Consider the following 21,211-nt stretch of genomic DNA (forward strand, 5'->3'; position numbering starts at 1 on the left):
TAATTGCTTTTATCCACAGTTGACTTGTTAGAGTATGAGAAAAAGCCTAACTTTTCTTTTTTCTTTTCAGCAAACTGTTAGAAATCCGGATTTGTCTTACAGAACTTGAGGCAGTTTTATCTCACCTAGTCTTATGGTACCTGAAATGGTTTCTGTCTCCTCTTTTGTCCAGTATGACAAGAGAAAGTTAGAGCTGTTTAGTAGACAGTATTTCCATCTTTGTTGAATTTAAATGCTCCTCAAAGTCCCGTTACTGAACACACTGTTATGACAGTGTTATTCCAATAGAAGAGGTGACATAGTACATCCACTGAGCAGCTTTGGTGGAGCTCAGACAGCAAATTATTACCTACATCTAAAATTCCCCTAAGCCGTCTCAGTTTCCCTGAAGCAGAGAGACACTAAATTTTATGGTATTACCCAGGAATCCTAAGACAAGCCCCTTGGTCTCGATAGCACTGAACGCAGGTAAGGCTCAACACACAACTAGGCACTCCTCTCCCGGTCTTGCCCATGGGCCCTGCAGTTTTCAGTAATCACTCAGAGCAAACAACGTGCCAGAGCTCATCTTCGTTCAGTCTCATGGGTCGTGATCTGATGGAGCTGAAGCTGGAGCAGAGCCTTCGACAGCCTACCGAGAGGCTTAGGGCGAGGACCCTATTCAGCACACCAGGCAAGCGCCCCGTTTACCGCACCACCGGTGGGTGAGGTCAGTCACCTGAATGCAACCGCTTGTGGGGTCGTGCTGTACATCAGATCAGTGTTGGGCTTCTCTGGCTTTAAAGGACAACCCCACCCTGCCCCCCAAGCGTTCTGGTCTTCAGTGCCGTTTGTAGGGAATTGCATTCATCCAGCCACAAGAATGGAGCTCCATGGCATGGAAACGGGCAAGTAGGGACAGAGAACAAGAAAGAAGTCTGTGAGCTGGTATTGCCACCAAGGTCCCCACATCATCACATTGCAGGATGACTTCTGCTCTGCCAGATAGTTCCCTAAAGCACCCAAGGCATGAGACACTCTCTGATCCACCCCTCCACAAAGAGCATGGACATCTTGCTACTTGTACTTTCCCTGTACCCAAGGCTTTGGGGCTGGAGCATCTAAAACATTCCAGTGTGGGAATGCTTCTGAGGCAAGTTCAGCTTTCCCTTTGCTCCATCTGATGATATTTTAGATTGAAAGGGTTTGGAAAAGATTTTCCTTCTAACCATATGCAACAGTCCAGGGTGAGGGAAGGGTGGAGAAAATGTAAGAAACAAACAGAACTTTTTCTCATAGGATTTCTTACTTTCATCCCACTTTAAAGTCTCCTTAATAAATAATTCTTGCATCTAAACAGTGCCAGGGTATTTCAAAAGGACAAGCTGAAATTTTTCCTTATGCAATAGCAACTGAACCCCCTTTTTTGAATATACTTAATCAATGCAAGTTGATATCTTACCATATGTATAAATCAGATACTCCCCAAGGTATATGTGTCAGAGCCAGGAAGGAGGAATGTGCCTTTGCAGTCACACAACTAGCAAATTACATTGGGTTTGTGCTTCACTCTGAAGCTGCTGACACGTTGAAAGTATTACTGTAAGAGAGCCAGTCCTGGTAAGTAAAGCAGTACCCTAAGGATACATGGGATCTGACCTGTTTTTTTATACCAACATAAGTGTTTGAATGAATCCAGGCAGAAGAGTTCAAAGGCTTGCTAGATTGGAGTAGTCTATCAGGTGAACACGGCTAAGACACTTCAATTTCTGCAGTCAACCCCATCCTGGAGGGAAGAGGTTAATATACCACCTGGCTTCCTTGGATTTAACTAATCCCAAAAGACCTCCTTCACCTGGGTTGGTGAGGGGCTAACAAATTAAGACATAAACTTACACATCTGGCTGCACAGTGGGATGCTTTAATTACTCTGCTTCTCCACCCTCTCCTATGCAGAACGGTGTTCACAATGCCAGCGCATGGACCCACAAACTCCATGTGTCACTGTATGTTTTATCTTGTTCAGGAGATTGAAAAGCTGACAGCAAATAAAGCAGATACTCCAGACGCTCAACAATTTCCCCTTCCACACAGAAAGTCAGCTTCCAGGTGCTGACTCCAGACTGCTTCTCCTACATAATGCTCGCCAGCTGGGCTCCTGCTAGCAGGTACCTTTTGGGATGGGGCTTTTTAAAATTTTTTCAGTCCACTGCCATATGCAATCAGAGGACTTCTAGGAACGCTAGCCATTTCAAAACAGGCTTAAAACTGGTTTGTGCTGCCAGAATTGGGCAAAACGTGTTTACAGGAGTTAAGGATTTGGCCCTATTATCTACATAACTGAGCTACTCCCTGCGATCATTGATTTCTCCAGCCAAATCACCCTTAAATAAGAAGCTGAGAGATAATGTCTATAGATAGTAAATAGACCTTAGTATCAGTGCTATTGACAAGGTTGATGTCTTGGAAGGAAAAAAGCAGCTCATAAAACTATTCCACCAGAAATATGCATGTCCCTTCTTTTCCCAGAAGTGTGACTTTCAGTACAAACCTGTACGGTTCAGGAGATTTAGATACCTGCGGTCTCACTCATGATAGTAGCACAAGTTCCAGCTAAGCACATGGGAATTACCGGGCTGTGAGTTCTGCTACACTCTGCTTCCTTTTCCTAATGATTCCCCCAATCTTAAAATTACAGGTCAGTTGACTGCTGCCAGATCAGTCTTGTGCTATTTCTGAAAGCCTTCATTTGCAACAAGTCACCAGTGAACAGCAAACGCTGCCTCCTTTCATAAGCCTCATGCATTTCATTCCTGATAAGATAGGATGGTTACAAACTTGTGCAATTCTTAGCACTGAGAGAACAACTAACTTTTATTTACTTCATAGATCTTGACAATTACTGGTGTAGTTACACTGGAAAATTCGTCAGAGGTCTTAATTAGGCTTGCTTACAGCTGTGCATCCTCAGCCCGGTGAATGCAATCTGCCTGCAGTTGTGCCACCCCAGGCTCTGTGAACCGATGAGTTTTCATAAGCGAATTCCTAAACAAGAAACCTCCAGGTGAAGGTGCTTCCAGGAAAACGGCACTGGGGACATTCTTCTCCACTGCAGAGCTGAGTCATTTGTCCCAGCATGTCAGTGGAGGAGCTGTCTGACTGGAGACTCTCATCGATGAGATATAAGGATAATCCTCCGCCTACCTGGGGTGTGAAATTTCTCTGTAGCTCTGCATGGTTCCCTGTATTTCTAACATTCCTCTTTTGTAGCCAACACCTTTCTGTTCAAAGTTGCTAGATCCACCATAACAAGGCACAGAGAGAAGTGCATTGTATTGACCCAATTTTCACAGCAATTTCAGCTAAGGTGCTTTCGTGTCCTGTCCTACGGTAAGTTACTGCTGCTCTTGCCCAGTATTATGATCTGTAGTGGCAGCCATTTCACCAGTGGAAGAAACTCCTCCAGCATGGTGGAAGCTGCTGTGAAACCTGACCCAACTCTGCTGTCAGTGAGTATAAAAATACAAGCCACAATCAGAGCAGGCAAGTAACAGTAGAGAGGGGAGACCGACACAATAAAAGACAAACTTGAACAATTTTCCAAACAGGTAAGAGGGCAAATAATCCAATTCATAACAGAAGCAAAAATCTCCCTTCAGCAGTCTCCTCTGAAGAGCTATCTGCATACCAGAATTTCCTATACTATTTCTCCCAAAGGCCTAATCCTGAAAACACTGTGTTCCAGTTCTCTTTCCATAGGATAAGGAAAGAAGATGTATGCAAGAAGCACATTTATATCCAAACACTTAGGAGCTTCAGAGCTATTGCCCGAATCCTTGCAGAATATGTGTTTCTTGCCTAGGTCTTACCCCAGGTACTAAGCCAGAATAACTTATTGCGGATGGAGAAGGCTAGAAAAATGAAAGCAAAGACCATTTAATGGGCATGATAATCATATCAGCTCCATTTTACACATTCCTCGTGTTGTGACAGCAGATTGCGTAACAGATCTCCCATACAGCTGAGAAGACGTGTATGAATGGACAGTTTTCTACAACCATACCAAACCCCATGTCTCCTTTCACTGCTTTTATAAACCCAAAGGCTCTCAGACCGTGGGAAGCACAACACATCGCACGTATCTTTGATCAGTCACAGGCTGATGAAGCACAGGGCAGTGAGCCTGACAGCCACCCTTCATTCAGGCTAAGTAGAAGAGCAATTAAGTTCCTTTATGGAGCAAGGTGGCTGGCACAGCAGAAGTCACTGCCCAAGTACACCAGGTGGGACATGGATTTGCAATGGTAGCAGGAGCTTGGAGACAACCGGTTGAGCTACACAAGTCTTTGAGAAAAAATCAGCAGGCCAGAAGACAGAAAGTAAGCAACAATAATTTCAACAAAGAAGGAAGCTGGAGTCTTTGAAACATCAGCTTAGCTAGAAATGCCAAGGTTGGGCATAGTCACTGAGAAAAGTACTCATTTTTTGTGTTCCTGCAACGTTCAGAGATACAGCGCTGCACTAAAGATGTATGAATTTATCAATGGGTTTATTCCCCTCCTAGAAGAACCCAGCTAACTATTCAGGCCAGGAGGAAGCACCGTGTGAACACAAGACACATACACCAAAACACTGCAAATGCTAGCACAGAGAAAAATCCTTCTCTGATGTATTATTGGACCTCAAAATGATAGCACAATCTCTCTGACAGATACTAAATGGCCTGTAAAATCAAGACCAGGTATTTTCCTAAAATACCGAGTGCAGTTGAAAGGGAAATTACTGACTTAATGAAGAAGTTAGTGGAGAAGGTTCTACAGACTGTATTATTTGGGAAGTGAGAATAAAATCATACTCATACCTCCTCATCTTAATATTTATGATCAAAGTAGGCATCTTGTCAATACAAATATTTTGTTTACTCCTTTAGGTTTCTTTAGAGAATATATGCATAAAAGCCAGTTGATCTACACTGTGCCTAAGGGGCTGTTTTGCAAAGGACATGAATGGGAGGAGACACATCCTCTCCTAAGCATGGCACAGGGGAAGTGCTGAAAAGCAAAGGAGATACTTAGCCTGATACAGTTATTGGGAGTATGTGCCTCATTTGGAAATTCAGTAAGGAATGATTAAATCATTAGGTAATAGTTCACACTTCATACCAAGTTATTAACACAGGTTTTATTCTTTTTTTTTTTTTTTCTTTTACCCTGTATCCATTATCTTGCTTGTGTCTGCTTGGGGATGGTTTTCTGTTGGGCTAATTGCCTCAGAGTGTGATACTCTCATTACCTCACCAGTGTTGCATTCATATTGATTAGAACATAGCTTTGTATCATGCTTTAAAACAGAAGCGATGCTGGAAGGGGTGCCCACACCTATTCCATCCATCCCCAGCCACATGTACTTACTCGCTTCTGTCAGCTCTGGTGTTTATATGACCACAGATCTGGCTGTAAAATAGCACAACCCTGCAAATAAAAGATTCCTTTTCAGCCAGAACACAGTAAGAGCCACGTGAACACTAGAGTCAGTGCAATGAGGAAGGTCATGTAGGTCAGCATGGTGGGAAATGATAGGCAGTAAATGTGGAGACATTAGATGCTGTAGACATACTGCACGTATAAAAGGCAATATCCAGGAGAGGAAATAGTGCACCGAGATCAGCTTTCCAGAGCCTGTGTGGCAGCCACCCTAACTGTAGAATATACAAAAGACATTCTTTTGCACAGGTAGTTTATTTCTGAGATTTCATATAATCAATTAACACCCCCCACATTCCCTGTATCAAGACAAACTCAGCAAGACATTTTGTTGTTTCACCTTTTAATTTTCTTTTCTCTGGGCACTAGAAAAATAGATGATCAGTTTGCAGTGTCAAAAGTCAGATTTCTTTTTATTGCGAATGTACAAGAGATTACTTGCAGAGTAGGATGAGAGACTGTCTTACTCATTCCAAGTGTTGCAGGAGCAGAGTTATTAGTCCAGTGATTAGTCCTGGACTTCTGTGTGTGTGTATGGCTTGCATATATTGCCTGGTTGGGCTCTAGGAGCTCTAATTTGTTCATGAATCTTTAATGAATAGTCCAACTTGCCAGGGTACTTTCACAGTAGCAGGCCAAATTCCATGTTTTTATTTCATTCTAGTGTAAAAATTTTTGAAGTCACCAGAGGGCACCATTATAGATAGCTTTTCAAGCTTCATTAAACTGATGCTGTAATAAAGTAGATTTTGGCAAAAGTGCCTGTTAATAGTTATGGGAGTCCTTACAGGGCCTGTGGCATTCACAGGACAAGGGAGTATTTCTGATTGCCCTTTCCTTAGACTCAGCACGATACCACACATACTCTGCATTGCAGCAAATGCTACAAAGAAAAATTCCATTGAAAATAGTTTAACTTAATTATAAGCAGATCTAAATCAGAGAATTAGCAATTGAGTAATTAAAAATGTGCGTTTCATCTTCAGCCATCTCCTCCTTTCCCCACCTCCCAGTTCATGTATCTTCTTCTTTAAGCCATATTTATTGTGATGAATCTAGGACATTATGACAAACTAAAAGAAATCACAAATCTCTCTTGATGCCATATTCCATTTGACTTTTAAAGATTTTATTTCCAGTAAACACTTATGTTTTTCTTCTTGAATATGGCTTTGCCTCACAATGTGTTTCATCAGCAAAGAAAAATAATTTACCTTCCTTTACCCAAAGGGATTTAAAAATGAGGAGTCAGTCTCATATCAGTAGCATACAGCCTCCTAGCTCTCCTTGCCAGCAGTGACTCTATTCAGCTAATTCCCACACCTCTTCATGAGCTGTTGCTGCCAGACCTGCAGCTATGTTAAGAATAAAGCAGTTCCTTTCCAAACACATGTTTTCAAGGACTTGTATATATTTTACAGTATCAGACTTTGCATTATGACATCCTTTCCACTGATTATTGATAGATTCATTTGAACTCTATTCATGCTTGTCTGGAAAAATAATCTTGCATACCAAGAGCAGAACATGGCAATAGTCAGAGCTCAGAGTTGGCCCCTAGACACGCCTAGGAAAGTATTTCATATGGATTTAAACAATTCATTTTTTTTAAAGGCAGGAGTTAACTGCTGCAATGCTGAATAAGGACAGATGCACAAGCTAGTAACCACAAGCCAGCAGCTCTGCAGGGAGTATCTGTGTCCACACTCTTACCTATCCCCTCTCTTCTTCCTGTAAATGCAAGACATTACTTTTTAGTTATGTCATGCTTACTATTGGGTGTTATAAGGAAAACCATGCGCACACACTTATTGTGAAACAGCCGATGAACGGATGCGAACCATCAGTTTGGATTCAGCCTTTTGCAAAGTATGTGTTGCCCTTGTACCTCAGCAATGTCAGTTCTTACACACGCTCAGTGCACACATTTTCAACCCACAGACCTAACAGGCCCATGCTAATACGTGCATTTCTTTGTTTTATCAAAACATTACTATATAACAGCTGGTCTTCTGGAAACTGTTACTGCATTATTCATTGAGCAGTAGTTCAGATGCTTAGTAAAACTAAGAGCATAATTTACTCCCAAATTACTGGATTTGTCTGAAGATTTTTTTCCCATTCTCGTATTTTGCTTTCTTTCATTGGATAGTTTAGGAGTAAATCTGCAAATGATCTTATACCAGCAGCTGCATCAGACCTGGCACTGTCAGGTTTTCAAACACTGAGGTTAAGCTGTGCAGCCACAAGGAGCCTTTTGTTGATATTTTAAAGTAGGTAGATTTAATGAAAGAACAACGACGACCACACACTTTGCTCAAGTTATTAATGACAACATTCTGTGCTTGGGAATGGCTGATTTTGCTAAGGAGATTTGTCTCTGAATTCATTTACATTAGCTATTTCAGCTATGCAAACCACACAAGTTGTGCCGCCTTTCGAAGAGCTTCACCCAGTACTTTGCTAGAGACCAACTACTCAGGGAAACTTTCTTCATCTCTGCCTGGAGCCTTTCCCCATCCTCTTTGCAAAAGGAAAGAAGAGGCACATAGACTTCGCTGGGCAAAGGAAAGGCACTTTTCACACACCCCTCTAGTACTCTGCGGATTCCCAAATGCCTGTCTGGATTATTTTTCCACATAGCATCAGGTACGGTCATAAGATGGTCTCTCATGCTGAACAAAGTAGCTAACAACTCGTGATAGATGGCTGCCAGAAAAATTCCAAGGGTTGGACCTGCTCTGCTGGAAACCAACCTTGCATCTGATCCCCTGAAACTGCTTCTGCTCAAGTGTGGGAAGTTTTCAGCCAATCCCCTGAAAAATTCTACTTGTGGACTAAAGGAATTTCTAGTCTCTACTGGGTCAAATTCAAGTATGCTGTCAGGTACAGGCATATAACTCTTAGTAACTTCAAAATATGTACAAAACCCTGATTTGATCCTTTGTTGTTGTACCCACTGCGTTGCTATGATGAACGGTAACTCCTATTAATTCTGTGGACTTCCATAGCCATTTTTTCACTTTAAAAAGCTTCACAGACATTACTTGCCCACTAAAGAAACACACCACACTGTGATATTTTTTGTGACATTCTACAAAGAACGTAGAAAGTACTACAAAACACAGTCACATTGCCAAAGTCATACCATTATCAGCAGAGGCATATTTCTGTACAAAGCTTCACCTCTGAGCAAGTACTAGAAATTATAATAAGGAACAGAGCTATTAAACAGATAAACATGATATACTTTGGAAGAACCCAGGTGTTTTGTTGTGGTTTTTTTTTTAATGGAAATCTGCATCAAGCACTATCAGACTTCTTGGAAGGGCTCAGCAGCCATAAGGATGAGGATGGTTTGGTTGGTATAAGTGCATTTGAGTTTCAAGACAGCTTTCAACCATGTTCCTCAAAAAGGCTTTTAAGGAAACCAAGCAGCCATGGCTTAAGAGGGAAGATCCTTCCAGGGGTAAATGATGGTTAAAAGATGGGAAACAGAAGACAAGATGGTCAGTGCTCACAGTGGACAAAGTTCATCAGTGCAGTTCCCCAGAGATCTGTGATGGTGCTGTCTGGTTCAGCATACCTGGACAAGTGGGGGAACAAGAATATGACAGAGTTTACTGATGATTTAAGTTATTGAGGGTGGTGAAAATGAGAGGTGACAGACTGCACAAAGAATAAGTCAGTGAGTAATAAAATGGCGTATAGAATTCAATATAGATAAATGTAAAATGAGGCACAGGCAGAAAAAACAATTCCAACTTCACATATATGTGCTCATATACGTGGTCAGAGCTGACCATTAGCACTCAGAAGTGAGATACTGGGGTATGGTGGAAGTTCCATATGGTATCAGCTCAGTGTGCTCAACAGAGATCACAAGGATGCTGTGAACACTGAAGTTTAATATTGGCTCAGTGGAAGACTGGACAATCTTGGAAATGAATTCTGTCAAGGTTCACTAAATTCACAAACCCCCATATTCAGCTCAAGATGTGAAGATGGTTAGAGGCTGGGAGAGCAGTAGAGGAAAAAGCATTTATACCTGCTCTGTTCTTAAGGCTTTTATCAAGGCATCCACTCATGGTGTCTGCTGGAGACAGGACTGGTATCGGCTAGATGGATCTCAGCCAGGCCCAGCATGACCATTCTTCTTTTATACTCCAGTTGCTGCTCTATGAAACAATCATAACACTCAGGAGCTTTCAGGCTGAGAGGTACATTGGTAGAAACTGCTATTTTGCTAGAAATGCCATCACAGAATGGCAGGCAGCCCAGTCCAAAACTGCTCTGGGTCAATAAGCCTGAAATAAGCAACACCTTTAATCCCCAAAGAGCCAGGAAGACAGAAAAATGCTGGCAAGGGGAAGAGCTCACTGCACATGTTATGCTCTGTCATGTCTGCATCTTACAGGTATCAGTAAGTTTGGGACTTTGCAACTGGCCAGAAAATAATATATCTGTGTCCTTTGAACAACTGAGTTCCACATATTAAAAAAACAGTGAAATTTATTTCTTTAGGCAGCAAGCCACCAAGGGCCTGTGTTTTCAGAGGCGCCATAGCTATTTAGTTAACTTTGTAAATTAATTTACCTCTTTTACTCTGGACTTTACACTTTTACTTATAGTCTGGTATCTGGAGAAGTGAGGTATTTGCAGTGAGCAATCTGAAAAAGTATTTATTAACTAGACTTAATAAAACTAATCCTAGAGTTTGACTTCCAGGGAGATGCAGCACATTTTCCTGATATTATGCAATGCAAGGAGGTGAATGATTATAAACATACAGCATAGTCTAAACCCCCCAAATCTGAACTTCTATCATATTATTAACAGTCAGAGAAGTTTGAGATTCAACTTAAAATCTGGCCCATAAGAGAAATTTAATACTTAGTGAACATTGCTACTTTTGAATGAACCTAAAAATCTTGGTTTTGTCTCTTGGAAGATGCAAGTCACTTTTTTCTGTTCAAAGCTTCATTTTGAATGGTTACATTATATAGCTGAAGTGAAGTTTGTGGACCCATCAATAAGTAACTCCTACACACCAGTCCCACACTGGATCATGATGTAGGTCCCCAAGCACACACCTGTCTCCCCACAAACTACAGAGCTTCAGCCTCTGCTCCTGGGAAGCTGCTCGCCTTGCGATGTTGCCGGAGAAACAGCACAAGAGGGCGCCTGATGCCTCCAATATCTGAAGTCTAACTTGCACATACCATCTTTTCTGCAGTAATATGTCATACTTCCAGTGTCAAATTCAGATCAAAAACTGATTACGGCGAGGTGGGATGGGAAAAGGCACGATGAAGCCCTGAGCAACACCTTAGCTGCATATGGTTTAGCCCCAGTTTTGCTAACCTACTGAGAGCATTTGAGAATATTTTCATCATCTATTAAATAGCACAAAAATGTTAACAGAGAATCCAGTCTTTCTAAATAAAAGCCTGTATTAAATTTTTATTTTGGGGGGGGGACGGACCCTGCCATATGTGAGATTTAAATGGTAGGAAGCAGGAGAAACATCTTGAGAAAACAGTAAGACAAAAGCCAAAAACGTTAAATAATTTAATGTCAAATTTAGCCTGGCAACCACTCCAACCATGGACTTTGGCAGATTGCTTGTTGCTTGTAACAGAAGCCACTTCCTCTGCAGCAACAGGCATATCAACACTATTGTCTGCTTCCTGGGGACGGGCTTGGGGTGTTTCAGTCCTCCGGGTGGGAGCTCCAAGCTGCACAGTATTGCTTATGTGGAGCCGAGTGATTGAAAAAACACAAAGCCGCAAACCCCCACCGGTGGCCCCGTGGGGAATTCTCCCATGCATATCTCGTTAGGAAATGAATCGGGGTATTTTTCTCCCTGCCCTGGCTCCGGGCACTCTGACAGCTCCATTCAGCAGAGGGGAGGAAGGCTCTGCCCAGGGCTCCTCTACAGCTGCGGATGACTCATGCTAGAAGAGCCCCTTTCAGGCAGATTTAAGGGGACAAAGTCTTCCAGAAGTTTTTTCCAAGTTCGTTTTAACACGCTGATTTCTATCACTTTAAACTTTCTGCATAACTGCTGCTTGCACAGCAGAGCCTGGCCTGGTGCACACAGAGCAACCTGACAAGGCAGAAAGAGCAGCAAGCCCAGGCTGCTCCCCAGAGGCGCTGGGGCTGCCTGCTCCCTCCTGGCGGCCACGCTCCTCCCTCTCCTGCAGCAACATCCCCAAGGAAAAACTGCTCTGTCCTTGCTGCCTTCTTGGGACGCGCAGGAAAACCAGAGAAAAAAACCCTGCTGCTCTCCTGGGCCATGAAAGGAGCACTGGGCAGATGGGACTTCCTCAGTGCCTTACTCCCATGACCAGCCCTGCCAGCCCAGAGGAGCAGGGACATGTTTGAAGCTCCTGCTCCCACTTTTCCTTGCTGTTTGGTTTAGGGGTAAGGAGCTTCCCTACCCTTTCCTTCCCTTCTACAGCTCCGTACGGGGCTATGGGGGCACCGATGGAGTTATGAGGCTCCAGTTGCTCACCCACACTAGGTGCAGACAGTCCTGTAAGTAGCTTCCTACAGAAGACGGTGCGAGGAAGGTACTTATCCCCCTGCCTCTTCCGCTCTGCTCCTCACTTCCATACAGGGGAGGCTCAAAAAAGGGACCCTCCGTTTGGATTTCAGCCAGCAGAGCAGAAGCAAAGTCTTCTTGTACAAGAGTGAGAAAGCCTTTGTTGCAGAGGTTTGGGCAGAGCACACCACCACGCTCCCCCACAGCGGTGTGCGAGAATGACATCATTATGCTAATATATGGGACAGGAAGTGCAACCAAGCGTAGAAACCACTGAAAGTGAGGATCTATGAAGTGCTGCCAAGAACACTAACGACAGCACTAAATAGAAAATGAGAAAAGAGGTTTGGTTCATATAACTTCTTCCAGTTTTAGTAATCTCTAGTGTCATTTCTAACAGTAGGTAGTAAAAAACAGGTCCTCAGACAGACACTGCTCAGGGCCTTTAAACTTTACAAGGAAAAATGAAGATTCCCCCCCAAGGCGATGATGACCTTCCAATGTCTTACCTCAGTCCACAAATTGACTTCAGTACTTTGACACTGGTCTGATGACCTAGATAAACTGGCTGGGATTTGTAAACCCCCCCGCCCCTTTTTTTTTTTTTTGAGTTACACTAGTTCATTACCTATGATCTTAGTTAGCCATTCTTGCATTTGTCTTTTTACTATGTGGATTCCTTTATTTTCCAGAAAATTGTACTGAGGTCTTTAGTCTCCTTCAGCATGGCTCACCTGCCTAGTCACAGCTGCCCAAGTCTGAGCCTAGACTTCTTTATAGTCACCCAAGAGTCAACTATTTCATCTCATATTAATGTAAACGTACAGAGTCATCTGAACCATACTTTATCTGTAAGACTTCTCTGCATCAATCCTAGAAATTTCTAGAAAGATCCTAGAAGCTCATAGTCAGCCAAGTTTGTGTCCCCTACCTGCCTTTGCATCAAGCAGCTGACAAACAGAGCAGCAGTGCCCAGGAGAGGGATGGCACTCGGCTGTGGGGAAGTGATGCCTTCAACAACCACAGCTTTCCAGAAAGTTATAGATGAGCATATAACTTACAGATATGACTTCATGAAACCATAATGCCAATCTGATCGCTGACTGCTGCCAAAACAGGAGGTTCTCCCCTCCTGCTTGCCTTGCACTGGCACTCATTTGACCCCACAACAAGCCATTCACAGAGCTACACGGGCATCAATCAACCACTGTGAGAAAATCAAGTTTTTTTTCTCCTGACCCAGCTCACTGCAAGTTCACCTGTCTGCCAGTGCAGGTACACAGGTGGACTGGGGAGGGAAGAAAACTCACACAGACTGGGATATGCGACCTGCTTGGTTGAATTGCTGAATGAGGCACTACATTACTGAATGGGTTGAAGTGAATTGGTAAAGACCCCTGTATGGACCTCCATTTGGAGTTTACAACTCTGCATTACTGAGCAATTACATTGATTTAATTTAGTCTGCCCTGATTTGCACTTTTCAGTTTCAATACTGCGGCACTGATGATGGGGCAGCTCACGGCAGCCAGAGCTGATGCTTCAGCTCTGTGAAGCATCTGAGAAGTCCTTCATTGAGCACACCTCCAGTTTTCCAAGGTTTCTAAAAGCTGTTTCCCATACAAATCATGTTAATTTAAATCATTACTAATTGCAGGATTTTTGGAGCTGAGGTCATGGACATATGGCTCTGCTGCTTTGATTTATGATACAGAATCTGTACAGCATAATACAAAATATTGCAGCTTTAGCAACGTGTCATTCCCCTCAAAAGCTTGTTCATAAACTGCCATTTTCTACAACATAAATGACCCCCCACAAATTATTAAATGAAATACAGGCAGATGTTGCTGTTATTCACAAGACATTTTCAGTTCCCTGCTGTTATATCTATATAATCTACCTAATGTTTGGAAAATACCGTAATTAAATGTGTTGTTACTTCCCCTCATGATTCAGCATCAGATCCTATACACCTGGAGGTATTAAAAATACAATTAATCTCCTTAAACTTTGGAAAATTTAATAATCTTGGTTTTAACTCTCATACAGTTGAGACATGATGAAAATATCACTGTTTTATGTAGCAAATATGACAGATTAATTCAGTCCCAGCTTTTAAATGGGCTTCTGTACAAAATACACCCAGAAATCAGAGACCTTCCAAAAAAATCCCAACCTTAAATAGGATTAAGCAGTCTTAGAATAACCACTGGCCTTATCAGCAGACTGCCATGAAATTAAAGCATCCTGCTTTCTCTCATTTATACCCCCCTATAGACCAGGGCAGAGAATCAGACCCTCTAGAAACGAAAGCTGCATACAGCTGTGACAATGACATTACTCCTGAGTGCAGTCACTTGTGGTAGGAGCTACAGGCCCTGAATTTACCTCCCTTAATTTTGTAAATGCACTCCCCATTGTAAATGCTTTGAAAAGAAACCAACCAACAAGAGAAAGAGAATAGCAACTGCTGATTTAAAACCCACAGCAAACAATTCTTTGCTTCGGCTACGATAGGGGGTACACGAATGAATGAATCCACTGCTTTTGACAGCAGCAGGAACTGGGTTGGCTCCCCTGTTCCCAGGGCTGTTCTCTCTACTTCTTTGTACCAGGTGCAGAAACAAAAAAGGAGAGTTTTGGCCTACGTTTCTTCAGATAACTGAAAAGTCTCTGTGCTGCTATTTGTTCAAGGCTTCACACCAAGACCAATTACGACAAGTTTAACAGTTTCTGTTCAGAGTCACCTCTAAAGAAAGGTAATGGCAGTAAGTGTAAGGCTGTGCTATCTCAAAGGCATTGGGCAGTCTTCCAGCCCATAGGGATCTCTATCACACTCCTCACTAATGCCCAGTAACACATCAATGATGTGACTAACACCAGCCATTCTGGAACACAGTCACATGACTTTATGAATTCCTGTTGTTTTAAGGAGAATATTTACAACTGTAGCTTTCCTTGGGGACAAAAGCCTCCATGCTGTAGTAAACAGCATTACATTACCTCTAGGAAGGTGAGACAAGGCCATCAGCATCTGAAGCCTCGCTACCAGCATAAGGGGACCACCACCAACTGAACCATTCCCCTGGTGACTAGCATCCACTGGAAAGGTAGGACAAAAGCCACCTAAGGAGGTTTTTTTTTTAAATATGAAAAAGAGACACAGTGAAAGGAACACGAGTCTGAAGGCTTTGTGCCCTGATATCCCATGCAGCGTAATCCTGCAGAGCAGCAATGACAACCCGAATTACCAAGGCCAGGACTGGATACAGGGAGCAAGTCCAAAAACACTCCTCATCGATAATGTAATTTAGTCTCAACGAAGAACTCAAAAGTACTCAAACTGCAGACTGAGCCCATCCCAGGTTGTGTACTTTCAACGGAAGAGGCTGGACAGGACCACACAATCACAGACATACACTATTATCCACCAATATAACTGTGCACTTGTAGCAGCATGAAGGCTTTCAGCTTTAAGCAGCTACTTACCCGTGAACGCAATTCACAAAAGCACTGGGCCACTTCAGCAATACTGTACAGTTAATGACAGATAAAACTGTACATTCACTGCAGATTTTTGGCAGCTATAGCCACATCATGGGACTGTTCATTTATTGCTACATACAGACATTGAAGAGACACAGAAAAGACTATTTTCCCTTAACTTTTAATTGGGTGTGTCCTTCCAAAGACACTGCAAAGGGGACTCTATTGTGCTAGCCAGCCCAGGAGGAGACTATCCCCAAAACATGGGGATGGCCTAGGTGCTCTCACACCCTTGGGGTCACCAAGAGAAGTCACTGTCCCTGGCTAGGGAACAAGGCTGCAGTGCCAGGCTAAAGCACACAGGAGCTCTGCATGCAAATCTCATCCTGAGGGAACTTTTGTTTACGTGACTGCCTTACCTATAATCCCATTTTATGGACCACATGTTTTGGGAATGCTGCAGAGTCAGGAGACTGGCAGAGACTAAAGGGAGGCGATTCCTTTCAGAGGACTGCAGAAAAGCAGGATACAGGCTCAAACACTCTCATGGCAGCCTTCTGCTTAGCTACATCTGTATTATCATAACAAATGTTTTGGTCTTAAACAGGTACTGAACTCCAGCAAGAAATGTAAGTTGTTGCTTTTTTGCAGTAAGAAAACTGTAATACAAGGGTTTCAAAATTCACATTGAAACACTTTTCCTGTTTGAAACTGGAACATGAAAAAGAGCACCTCAGCTTTTTAAAAAAATAAGCTCCAAGATGATAATGTAGGTGAAACATTAAAAAAAGAAAGGAAGTGTGAACAAGTTTTACTATTTTTTGGCTTGATAGCTCCCTTCTTCATGGATAGGTCCATTAACTTGCAGATGGAATACCACACAACTCAGCAATAAGCACGGGTAGAGATTCAGAAACGCTAACCACCCTGTCTCTTTAGTAGGGTATTAGATCCAGATACCCCATTCTCTCTTTTTGCAGTAAGGACTGAGCAGGGGTGAAGCAATGTCAAGGAAAATTCACCATGCCTGAAGCAAACCGCATACCCTGTAACATTTTTCCCCCCTAAAGACAGTAAATACTGGCATGGCTGCATACAAACAACTTTCAGGCTTAAAGTATGTCAATTATCAATTGATTCACATAACTAATAAAACACTCTCAACTACTTTTACCAACACAAAAGCTTTGTTCTCTAGCCAGGGAGCCTCATGTTTTACACCCACCCCCCCCCCCCGCCATTTCAGTAAGAGGAGAGTGGTCAGTACCTGGCAGGACCAAGCACTCGTTAAGCTGCTGTGGTTCCTTTGCATTACTATTTTCCATATAGTACTTTGAAAAAGAAGGCAGGCAGAAAAATACAGTGACTTATAATCCTGAAGAACAATGGGCATTTCTGTGACCTGGTTTTCTACACAGGATGTGGGGTGGGCCTTCTTGAGCTTGTGTAATCTGTCTGGAAGTCCAAAAACCACTCTCTGAAAACATGCTTTTCCTTTAACAAATAGCCCCCCCCCCCCCCAGTCTAACATTAGTTTACATGGCTGTCATTGACCCTTAAGGAAAATTTTCATTAAGAAAATGCTTGGAAAAAAAATCTTACTATCTCAAATAAGGTACATTGACCTTATCTAATTAAAATATATAGCCTTTTTTATCCCAGCAAGAACTATATTTAGGAATGGAAGCTTCACTTACATAAAATGGATTGAGGAGTTGCATCTCTGGTAGTGCTTTAGGTGCTAGTTCATGTCCTAGGATCACCAGAGCCCAGAGACAAAAATGCAAAGGCACTGGAAACATTTTCATGGAGTGCACTGGGAAGGACTTACAAAGTGAAACACATTCAGATTATCCTATGAAATAGGCTTTTCTAGATGCTCTGATTTTAAGACACTAGATTTAACAAATTCAGGCAGCCCTTTGAAGTTCCTTATTCCAGACATTCCACTAAGATCAACTTTTTCCCCTTCCTCCAAGCAGGACCAGAAGATAGTCCACCACAAGAAACTGTTTGCTGTATAAGGACTGGACAAAGTATAGCAGAAGTTAAAACACAGGAGAGAAATGGCTTCCTCCAGAGCTCTCCTCTGGCACTGCAGGGTAAAAAGACAGCAGATCTGAAGTAGCATATGAAAAAAGTGCATGCAGAAGCAATGCACTGTTTCACACTATTCCACATTCAGAAGGCTTAAGCAAGGGGTTTTGTATTTATTTCAAAAGCATTCCCATTTATCTAATAGATTGCCTGAAAAAAGGAGTAACTTCCAGAACAGAAATATTTCCATCACAAACACCTGTGCTGTACTGTAGAAACAGCACAATAAAGGCACTAGAGTCTTTAAATTGGGCCTTGAACTCATGTCTCGGAGGAATATGCTTCCCAGTAAACAGCAGGTTAATATTTCTAAGCACTGGAAGGCATGTCACCACATCACAGAAGTGCAAGACTTAACTGAAGTCATCACCAAGAAAAGGAACAAGTACTGGTTATGTTCTTCCTTTTAAAGATTTAGTTTATCTGCCTGAAAATTTGACTACCCCCCTTTCCTGTTTGCCTCTTGAAGCTTAAGACCTGGTTTATCAAGAACAATTACTGAAGAAGTAGACTTCATATGAATTCTCTTAAAGTTTGTGTTCATAGTAAAAACACAAATCTTGTATTTGACACTAAAACTCAGCACTGTAACAAACCATTAGGAATACTTCTCTTCTCTGCTGTATGAAGCAGGTACGTATTTCAAAATACTCTGTATCAATTTATTACTGTAACTACTGGGGTTACATATTTTTAATTCCTAGTGAAACTAGATAGTGATTTAAAGCTTTATCGTATTTCCAGTGTTCACAGGTTTCCAAGTTAATCTTTTTGAAGCTACAGCTTTTTCTTCTGCAAGTAGCTTTTCTTTCTGTGGGAAATCAGAAAGAATGGAAGTTAAGATTGAGCAACTGGGGAAAAAACCCCAATACTCCAGCATACTGGAATTTATTTTTACATACTATCAGGTTTCAAATGGCTATAAAACATCAAGAAATCTTTCCCCCACTTTCATGTTGAGGTTAGCATATGATATTAATTTAGGCAAATTATGAAGGGATAAATCCTCAGCAACACAGCAGTTCCTACCACACCCTATGATATTTTGACAATTACCACACAATTTGAGTCAGAAACTATTACATTCTGCACAGAACTGTTTGGCTTCTGTGTTCATCTCCAGCAAGTTCCTGCCTGAGCACACACACTACGCAAAAACAGCTCTTGCAGCTATGGAGGGGAGAGCTGCAAGGAAATCCCAGACTCTAGCAGGAAGCAACGTTTGTGTGATTCAACATGTTGAGTCTTTTCCTCTGAGATGGCACTAACCAGCATAAAAAGCACAGCACTAACTGCATGAAAAAATCCTTATCCTGTCTGCATAACAGATCCTAGGACCACTTAAGTTTTGGGTGACTGAGTCTGTCTCCCTCGTCAAATTCCACCAAGTATTCCTTTAGTATACTTTCAGCTAGGGTAGTTTAAGGGAGAAAAGAGAAAGGCTTGTTAAATGTTGCAAAACAACTGCATTTCACCTCCACCAGCTATGCAAGAAGAGCAGAGGAAAAAAAAACCCAAACCTTTTCTGGCTGGATTTACTAGGTTTTGATCCTTTTACTTGAAAAAAAGAATTATCAATGTAATATGCTTACACCATAGTCTATCACTGTAGTGGAAGTAAAGCAATGTATCTCAGTGAAGGCTTACAGTAGTTACCCCAGCACACTGGAAAAAGACTGCACATTACAATGACTGGACAGGAGGAAGGTACAAGCCATTTTCTAGGCAAAATAAAAATGAAAATACCCAAAGAGTTTTGTTAACATCACAAACCACAAAACAGAATTAAATTCCATTCTGCTCCCTGCAGTTCCCATCTGGTTTTAATTTGATAGAAAAGACTAAAGCCTGTATTCAAAAAAACAGACTGAGTTGTAAACATTAGTCTCTGCCAGCATTACTAGTAACTCATGAGGTACTGGAGTTGCCATGGAAAAGCAAGGGGGAGGGTGGGAGAAAAAGGTTTATGAAAGTAAGACTTGCTCTGTCATTAAGCTCATTCTTCTAATTGCATTGTTTTAATCCAATGAAACGAAAGTGAAAAATGTTTGATGCTCACAAACACACTTGCAGAAAATCCAGTTCTACTCATCTCTATTATGTTTTGTAACATCATGAAATGAAGCAGGCGAAAGCTGAGAAGTGTCAGAACAGACTGCCTGGGCCACTGGACCCCCTTGTTTTATAAAGCTTGTAATTACAGGCCACATACTGTTGCCCAATTTATTTCTTGTCATGTTATCAGTAGAAGATCCCTACTTCATTTCCTGCAAGAATAGTTTCGTTAAATAGTGACAAACTAATGAGACTACAGCTAAGAGCATCTCATGGTAATATTTAACAATATGCCTTTAATGACACTTTGCCCCCTATCTCTGCCTTAGACTACCTATGTAATAAAATTTCTCAAGCCAAATTTTTCATGGATCACCATTAGTTTCTAGTTACCTATGCCCCTAACATGAGGCACTGGTGTGCTTTGAAAACCTACTTACACAGTTTAAACAGAAGTGAATAAAAGGAAGAAGAGGTGTTTCTGCAGCAATATGGGCCTGGAGGAATTCTGTTTCACATCATACAATTAACTCCCCCTCCATTTTGATGAATCTTACTTAGATCCACACTGAGCCCCACCTCAAAAATTAAATTCAGGGGTGGGAGAAAGCCATCTCCTTATTAAACAGATCAATCCCCTGTTTACAGCATACGCTCACAAATGATCAACACAACTGAGGTGATGGAGCACTACACTCTGGTGTCAGAGCAATAACCCATGGCATTGGTGAAGAGCAACTAGAGAGAACACCTCAAGCCCCTATTGCCTCTCACACCCACAACGGGCCCTGACATACCACTTCCTAGTTAGGGCTTATTAAGAAGCTGGCAGCATTCTAACATTGAGTTGAACCCATTCAGTCACCAACATGGTCCTACTACTAATCATTTTTTACTTTGTTGGGTCCTACTAGCCACACCACCTCCACAGCTCCTCCAGCCCTAGGCCAAGCTAACCACCCCACCAACTGCTGCAGTGCTGTTTTTGTCAACCCCATACTTCCAGATCCAGCAGACTTCTGCATTGACTTCTTGATGGCAGGTATCATTAGCTAACAGCCATTAAGTTTCAGCAGGTCCTCATGTAAGGCTGCCTTTTCTTTCACTGTTGCTAAAGATGGCTCTCTTCACCATAGGTCCTTCTCTTACTCTTGGATTAGCTCACCACTTTTCTGCTTGATATCCTCTCATCTCACCAATTCCCACTTCTCCTCCTTTCTCTAGCTCTCAGTGCTGCCTTCATTCCTGGAAGGCCTTAATTTCATCTTAATGCACTCCCTTTAGCGTTATGTGTATATATATATATATATGTATATCAATCTACCACTTGCTTCCTGTTACTGATCTTTCAACAGCAACAAAAAAAAAAGCTTTAACCAAATGGTTTCTTCTTCTTTCTGCTCCAATGTTCATGTAATTACACGCAATTAACAGTAATACATGCTCATACACTCAGCTTAGGGCAGTCCAGAGTGACCATTACATGAAAAATTCATCCAACTCTTCTAGATCTAGTTAATGTTATTCTCAGCCTATAAGAAATACATGTGAACAGGCTACA

The 21,211-nt window shown here is 42.0% G+C and overlaps 1 long non-coding RNA gene across 1 annotated transcript in view; it reads right to left on the bottom strand.

Annotated features, from left to right (window-relative positions):
- Window positions 1-5,138: 5,138 nt before the first annotated feature.
- Window positions 5,139-21,211, bottom strand: part of LOC138688955 (uncharacterized) — a 29,556-nt gene continuing 13,483 nt past the window's right edge. Inside the window, exon 2 of the long non-coding RNA XR_011327747.1 lies at window positions 5,139-9,048. This is a non-coding gene — a long non-coding RNA (uncharacterized lncRNA). The remainder of the gene's footprint in view (window positions 9,049-21,211) is intronic.

Source organism: Haliaeetus albicilla, chromosome 14 (assembly GCF_947461875.1).
Source record: "Haliaeetus albicilla chromosome 14, bHalAlb1.1, whole genome shotgun sequence".
NCBI lineage: Eukaryota > Metazoa > Chordata > Aves > Accipitriformes > Accipitridae > Haliaeetus > Haliaeetus albicilla.